Source organism: Aplidium turbinatum, chromosome 8, assembly GCF_918807975.1.
Source record: "Aplidium turbinatum chromosome 8, kaAplTurb1.1, whole genome shotgun sequence".
Taxonomy (NCBI): Eukaryota; Metazoa; Chordata; class Ascidiacea; order Aplousobranchia; family Polyclinidae; genus Aplidium; species Aplidium turbinatum.
Genome location: NC_137479.1, coordinates 30,799,048 through 30,807,895, shown reverse-complemented (window position 1 = coordinate 30,807,895; position 8,848 = coordinate 30,799,048).

Sequence of the window (8,848 nt, the reverse complement as noted above, 5' to 3'; positions counted from 1 at the left end):
TCGGGTCAAACCGAAGACTTTAAAAACGGTACCGATTGTGTTCTATCCTGCATAGCGCAGTGAGAATAAGTCGGGTAATAATGTGATAACATCGTAAACCTGATATAAATTAAAAATGAGCCCTGTCGCTAAAAGACCTTAGCTGTTGTAGAGCGACAATAAATAAAACCATAACATTATTATTATTATGTTCTTTTGCGGCGTGAACTTGACGAATTTCTTTTGCACACGTCGGTGGCATGAGAGAACAAAGATAAGAAAACGATCTTCCGTCGGTGTTAATTTTGCCAATTGTCTGCCTCGGTAGCTTAGTGGTTATGCGCCCGACTCAAGATCGCGCGGCGCTGGTTCAACTCTCGGAGTGTGCGCTTGAGCAACGCATTTCAATGACTGCTCTCCATTTAGTGCCACCCAGTGGATGGAATAATTTTCCAACAACAATAGAAAACTTCACTCTGTCAATCTCGGTAACCGGCCCTGCGTCAAAAACCTCTACAAGTATGTGAAACTACGAGGAATAACCTATCAAGGCGTTCTTCTTGAAGATTTAAACTTGACGGAAAACCACAAGCTTTTGCTCCTACAGTCACCACAAGCTGAAGCTTCTGCAGTTACCATACGTTTGCTTCGGGACTTTTAACCCATACAATGTTGGATTTTTAGCTTAATGCTACTTTTAAGCATAAATATCGCAATTCCGGCGGACAAGGCTTGGTTGAAGGGCTGCTGGTTGGTAATCAATAAGCGCTTCAAATGGTATCACCAACGATAAGAACGTCAGCACCTCATTCCACAAACCAGCCCAGAGGTTGAATAATTGTTTTGTTGGGTGGGATCGGCCCAAACTGTGGGAAGAGTTTCCGACTTGACTGACTTTGCTCTCCGGACTGACCTAAACCTGGCCAAAAGTGACAAAAGACTACCTGCTGGGAGACAGGCTTATTATGCCGGAAACTTAAGAATATTGATGACTTACCAATTCAAAAGAATACGTGACTTAAAATTTAGTTTTTGTTTTGAAATCAAAAGCAAAATTTATTCAGAAAGAAGTCCTGGTGGAATGAAGTTTCTTTGTTGATGTTCAATGCCGTCAGAACATCGATCAATTCAAACTCACTCTTGCAATGAAATAATTTTTTCAATGACTTTGTCTGTATGTTAGCTACAGCGTATGTTGTTTTGACGCCTCCATACATTTGGTAGATGTAACTTTCAATAACTAAATGTAACTTATCGATTGCTGTGCCTGAATGCACCATCCGCTTCCATGCAACGAAGTGGAAGCTAAAATGTAATTAATTATTTAACAGTTTACCCAGTGAATTGGTCTGCACTTTACTTCAGGCTTACAAAGAAAAATTTGTTTCAGTTTTAGGTTTTGTTTTTTCTAAAACACTGAAGCAGTGAAGACGTCAAAATTGGAAGTGGGCAGCTTCAATTTTGATCTTCATCAAAACAATAGAGAAAGGAATACATACAGTAAAAGATAATTAGAAACTTATTGCAGACTGTTACATGGAAGTGTTTGTGATATATTTTTATGAAATATTCTAAAATAAAATATTTGAAAAATATGAGAATCCAACTACTGTATTTTCAAAATTTTCACTGTAGCCTACAGAATAGAGAGTAGGGTCGGATAAGATTATTAATTGTCCATGCAGGTAAGAGCTTGATTAGCAAAGGATCAACCGTCCACACCTCAGCAGTAAGCAAGCTCAAACTAAAAGCTGAACCTCAGCTTATATTTTGCATCACAATTGCGTTCGCTGGATGTAATTTAGCTGTCTCCGCCACTAATTTATAGTTACCCACTGCATGCACAGGCCACAGTAGGCTACTGTATATTATGTAGCCTAATTTACTTTTACGTACCACACCGGGGTAGTTGGCCTATTTTTGCTGTTTGGTTCTCGACACCAACTCATAAGTAAGCCACAGTAATATATGGAGTTCATTTTGCGTATCTACATTTGAGACATGCATAGACAAATTCTTACATCAGGAATTTGTCATCCAACCCAGTGCACTAGTTGCCTTTATTTGAAGGTATCTACCAATGCAGAACAGGCAAGACGTGCGGAAGGAGTTTATCGTTGTTATCGTTAGTTGGGCCAAAAGAGTGTTCGAAATGTCTACTTTAAAAAGCAAAACGCTTTACAAGGAAATTTAGTTTGAAACAAAAACGAAAGACTTTAGCATATCAGGTTACTGTGAATACTAATTGAAACAATGTTTGTTTTGAAAGGCTTATTTGAAATACTTGTGAACTAGAACTTTAATACAGATGCATCGGTTTGACTGAAAATATAATGTAATTCAACATGGAATGCAAACAGCATGAGTTTGCAAACATGTTTTGTTTTTGTTTAATTTTCCAAACTTTTCCAACCCCTTTGTTTGATGTTTCCAAATAGACCACAGTTTGCTGGTGCATAATATTTAATCGTTATCACCGGTTGACTATTTATCGTAAAAGGATTTTGTTGAAGTCTGAAGACATGAAGCGCGTTTCCAGTCAGTGGTGAAGCTCCTTTCATAACGTTTGCAAACATAAGCATTGCATCAATGTGATTGCAAAACTTTTTTTTGTTCAGCTAAATAACGTAGTAGTGGTAACTCTACCTGGAAATTGCAAGACGATCGCGTAGGTGAAGCCCACTTTGCCTGGTTTGTCGCAAGAAGATTGTGACTCAGAGAAATGCTGCTAGAAGGTCTCAGCCCAGGCAAGGTACGACAAGTTTTGTGCATGATGTTATCAAATAGTGTTATCTAGCTTGGTAGTTGTAGCATTGATTGAATTCAGCAAACAATATCAGTCTTTTTCGCGTTGATTTATTCAATATATAAACGTTGAATCAAAGAAAAAATGTATTTTTCTAGTTAAACGAGTAGGTTTATGGTTAACTTCATTTTTAAAGCATTTGTGAGTGAGCCAAACAAAGAAAGTGTGACAAAGCTACAGCTTAATCTAAATTAATTATATTGTTTACATTTAATGGAAAAATAGTGATTTACTGCTGTTAAGTTACTGTTTTTCAAAATGGATTCCGAGTTTTTTCAAGTGGCAGGGTAAAGCCAAAAATTTTCTCACTGTTGCTGATATAATTTGAGTTAACGGCTCGGCGGCTTAATGGATAGAGTACGGGGCTCCAATGTAATAAATCTGGGTTCAACACCTTGTCAGGCCACACCTAAGACCTTTCATATTGATAGTAAATATCATTTTTGCTTAGGGCCCAGTATTAAGAAATTGCTTTCAGGTAAGCCAGACAGCAAATCCGTTTCTCACGTAAACGTCAACAACGTCGTCAAACGTCAAAAAACAACGTCGCCAAACGTCAATAACGTCGTCAAACGTCAATAACGTCGTCAACGTCAAAAAACGTCTGCAGATGTTAAATCATACAATTTTGGTAAAGAGGTCACTTTCTTCAACCACAGACATATACAACCACACGGCATTTAACATAATCCATTAAAATTAAACATAAACTATAAGCTACAAACGTTTTCGGCCATACACTTATAGTTTATGTTTATAGTTTATAGCTTATAGTTTATGTTTAATTTTAATGGATTATATTAAATGCCGTGTGGTTGCTTGGTTGTATATATATGTTAAATCAATGTAGAAATGATGGACTTTGCTGTCTGGGTGTGTATCAGCCGCGCTTGTAGCCTATGCAACTGCGCTTAAACTGTCTGCCTTGCAAGCGTCTAGTCTAAAGCAACTCGTATATACGATGAATGTAACGCTGTATAAAAATACAGTGATGTACACAACGCAGAAAAACAGTGCTTAGATATTAATAGTGGGCTACTTGGAGCTATCAAATAATAGTTTTTAGAGCAATATGTTTGGACGTAAGATAATATTGATGAATTTAGTCCCAGAGCTTGCAATGTAATTATGTAGTAGATAAATTGTTTAAAAAATTCTAGTAAGAAAATAACATTTATGAATATTTAACATGACGATGCATGGAATGAAGCGATTTTTTCGAAACGTAAGTACATTGTATCAATAGTTGTAAGTCTGCACTGATGAGAGCCTGCACTGATGAGAGCCTGTTCTGATGAGCCCAAATGCCGAGAGTTTAAGTTTGAAACTTCATCATCTGTTTCAGTGTAGATTACTTTCAATTGTCTTTTGTTGTTAAGTTAAATTTTGTCTCAAATTTTGGTCTGGATTTTGTTCCATGCAATGTTAATACTAAAGCGTTTTCGCGTTTTCCGGCCGATTTTGCATCAAACTTAGGCTACTGTACGCAATTGTATTGAAATTGTGGCCATGTCATTGCGAGGATGTTGATTCGCAAGAGCAGTTCTTTCAATCAACTAAAAAATACTTTTTTTTCTATGTTTGATTGTAATATCGACCATTTTGAGTCTGATGCAAATAAATGAATAAAAAAAATAAAAAAATATTTTAAGCTCGTATTTTACAATAAAGCACATGTCCCGTTGTTTTGATCAAACATTTCTGTTTAGGCTTCCAAAAGACGGAAGGTTCGGTGCAGCGACAGTTGGCAAGAAGAAGCCAAACAAGATTTGTCAAAAAGCATTCGAGCTATCAGAAAAAAATTCGGTAAGTTGGTAATCCTATGTCATCTGTGTCTTCGCAGCTAAAACAGTCATCTTTTGAAGTTAAATCACTCCAAAAAGGGTGTATTTAACGTTTTGCCGGCTGGCCAGTAAAAACATGTTTACTTTTTCAAAAGTGTCATTATCAAAAATACTTTTTCAAAGCAAGTTTTTTCAAAGTACTTATCGTGTTTGTATTGGGGTATGAGCTAACTTCTCCAATGCAGCTGTTGCTTTTCTAGTTAAAAAGCGATTTTCATGCGTTGAGATGTGTTGGCTGGAATTGATCGTATTTTGATTTCTGTTTGATAGTTTGATTAATAATAATTTAGCCCAGCGCATAGATGAAGCTAGTTTGAGTTGCATACCAAGCATGACATATTTCCGCTTCGGACTGTAGTTTATAAGCTTTGCAATACAACCCAATTGACTTCTCGGATCAGCAAAATAATAAATGTGCACACAACGGATGATAATTGGACGCGATTCCGGAATAGTGAAAATTATCGTGTGCACAAATAATGCAACTAGTGTTCATTGATGCAAATCAAACACATTTCCAAAGAAAATCGAAAAAAACTTTAGAACTTATAACTAGGCTATGTTTAAATCAAAAACATAAATTGTCCCATTGCGTTTGCTCTCAAAGTATGAAAAGAATTTACCGCGGTATATCGATTTTTTTGGCGTTTACGACGTGGTATTGATCCCCCAGCCGGCTGTGTGGCCGACTGGTGAGAACCCTGGCACGGCGATAGAAAGGGTGCCGGTTCGACACCGCCCAAGAGCATGAGACTATGTCTTTGGTAACGGTGAGACACTTAACCACATGGTTGAAGGGGGACACAAAAGTTCCCTTCTCGTCCACATAATCTAAATCTACAACCAACCGGCACAAGCCTGGATGTGATAATAAAGCAATCACAGCTGTTGATTGCCTGTTGGAAAATGGAATGGTTTGCTGTTTATATCAATAATAGTTGGTCACTTGTCTTTTGAGGTTTAAGGAAAACTTTGTTTGTTGTAAGAACTGTTCGAGATGACTTTTTCTTCGAAATGAAAAGAAATTTTACTTTGCGAAGAACAATTTGAAATTAAATTTTGGAAGCAACACTAAAGGTTTTAATAATAATATAATTCTAAATAAACTGAAACTACTACACGGAATTTTTATGTAACAATAAAATAATTTAAGAATTTTTCTTTCAAACACCTCTATGTTGTTACTTTCTTTGTTCTTATTGTCTACTCTATAGCATGAGAGCGCAAAACATTGCTAAAGTATGTGTAAGGATGTAGCCTAGTAGGCCTACACTTAACTTATTTGCTTATTTAAGAAATTAGAAAAATAATTAAATTGATGCAACTTACTTATGTGTTCGCAGTTTAGTAATTAAGTCTACTTGCTAGGTGAGGGTAAGGATATATTACTTGTGAGTTGCAACTGAACTATTTGTTAATGTACTACGTCTTGTTCAGTGTAGGCTCAGTGGTAGGCTATATAGAGCCATAGGACCATAAATTTATTACAGAAACGGTTTATTTCTGAACGACGTTGTAACTCAAATGTGTCAAAGTATTCTTAGCAAGACATAAGTTGATTGTTTTATGGAAGTTTTTCTTCGATTCTCCGTCTATTTACAACAGCAAATAACCTTTCTCATTGTTAGCTGGTCCTTTATTTATTTTTACCTTTGAATGAATTTGTTTTATGACGTTCTCAGGCGCTTGATTTGTCCGAGTTTACAAAAGCTTTTATTGTCGTATGGTTTCAGCAGTTTTTGACTCAGCATGGGTTAGGGAGGCACCGAGCAGAAAGCTGTTTAACATTAAACTTTTTTTGCAGATTTTTTTTATGAGAGAGTTAGTTTATAGATAACTTGAAAAAAAAATTGGCAAGAAAAGCTTTGCGAGGTTTGGATGTCAACAGTTACAAAGAAAATGAAATATTGCTATTTTAAGTTACTAGGTATTACTGGTAAGTTAGGCTAGAAGCAAAATTACCTCAAACATTGCTCATCCCAGCCAACAACATCCCAGACTGCAAAATCTGTCATTTTTACATTGATTCAACGTCTGCAGACGCTTGCAGAATGTAAAAATGACGGATTTTGCTGTCTGGGATTGGTCCTTTTACATTAATTTAACGTCGCCAAACATCTTCAGACGTTGAATTAATGTAAAAGCAAGTTTCACTTGTAATAAAATCTATTTTTTGTAAAGGAAAGTAATTTTTATAAATAAGATTTGAGGTTTGTTTGTACCTGAATAGGTTTTTAAATTTTATTCGTCTGTGAGAATTTACAAATTCATTTGCAGTTATATTGATGCTTTCAAAGGTATTTTTTCAAGTGGTTTCCTCAATTGTGTTGAAACAAGGAGTTCACTTTAATAATAATTAAAGCGAAAATTGATTATTATAATCAACTGCACACTGAGAGGCTTCAACTCGGAGTCAGTTTGTTATAAATGTTGATGAAAACCCTTGATCGAAAATTGAAAGAAAGTTACATATTTTTATCTATTTCGCTTTGATGTACAAGAGTAGGTCGCGCAGCACAACAACGACAACAACGACGCATTTTACGTTTTTAATACGTTTTTATTATAAATCGAAATGTGACATCTCTGAGATGCATAGCTGAAAACGAAACGATCAGATTTTCATACAATAGTTTTCAAAACCTTCGCATGAGTCGCTGCCTCAAACGACTCGATACGTCAACGTAATGATACAATTGCTTGTGAACCTGAATGACCTCGCTGCTGCAGTTGTCAGGTAACTTCGAGCTATGCACTTTCTGTCGCAGTTCTGTGCGAGATGAATTCTGATGATAAATTATTGATTTTTTTGCATCTGTTCCTTCTTTGAATCAGCTCAAAAAGCTTCACTTTAGTGACGTGGTTTCATCAGACAGGTAGTTTTGTTTTGCATCAGATGTTATTACAGCAGAATGAAGTCGTAAATTTATTGAACCTGGAAAGGAACTCGTTTATTGTAACTTTGCTAGTTGAGTTCGTTTAGACTTTAGACGATATTTGCTATTACTAGATTGGTGGTCAGTCACTCCTGGAGTGATGATTTGAAAAGGTTTTGTTAGTTATGACCAAGCTTAGTCTTTTTCAATCTAATTTCGTCTTAATACCTCAAATCAAAAGCTAGTATGACATTGAGAAAGAAAGTAATTTAACATTTGAATGGGTAATACGGTACCTAAAAGAGAAAAGTTGTAATGTTTGAATAATCAGTATCTTGATCAGGGTGGAGGTCTTGATGAGATCTGAGCAGAAATTAGTATCTTCCTGTAGAAGTCTAGCTGTTAGCAACTTAGCACCACAAATTTGTTGTCCAAACGATATATTTCGAATTACTTATTTCAATTCAATTTTATTTTTCATTGCTGGCAACACACGAGTTTGGCATTAACAAAAGTAAACGATTACAAAACTAAAAGGTTTGAAAGATACATTGATAAAACAGTATTTTGAAAACAATATCTTAGATCTGCACAGCCTCCAAACCTAGAAAAGAGCTAAAAGTTATGCCTAAAAGTCTAAATAATGGGCCAAAAGAGTTCGTTTTGAATTCATATCTCTTTTGACATGAATCTAACAAAAACCTGTTTTTTTGAAGTTTCAAGATATTTGTTCTGAAAAGCTTTAATCCATTATTAATTGCTCCTTAGTTTGCGCTAACTTAACCTTTACTGACCACGTTTATATTTTTGTCTAAAAACAACAACAAGACTTCTGTGTCGTAAAACTTAATCTAGGTTAATCCACTCTTTTGCTAAATAAATTTTGTTTGATCATAAAACTGATGTTTTTTAAGAGACTGTAATTATAACATTGATATACCATCCTAAATCGTTAGATCATGGTAAAGACAGTCAACTTGTAGACAAATCACTTGCTTGGCTGCAGGCAAGTCCAAGATATTTGGTATTTAGTCGCTCATTTTTTGCAGTCTTTTTGTAACAATTTTACATCGCTGGGCGTTCTCGCTCTAGACGCATTGTGCGGGGACAATATTTCCGTGAAGCGATGGCGATGTGCTCCAACCAGTGGTTTTATATCAACATCTTGGACTGGATAGTCATGCTATTGTCTGTGTGTTTGCCTACTACTTTTTTAAACATAATATGCCGAATTAGATTACTTTTTTATTTAACGTGTAAAACATACGGTAACCCAAATTTCTCATATTATTGTGACATGCCACTACTACATCCCGGCTAGCGGGGCCTGTCATTTTTGCATT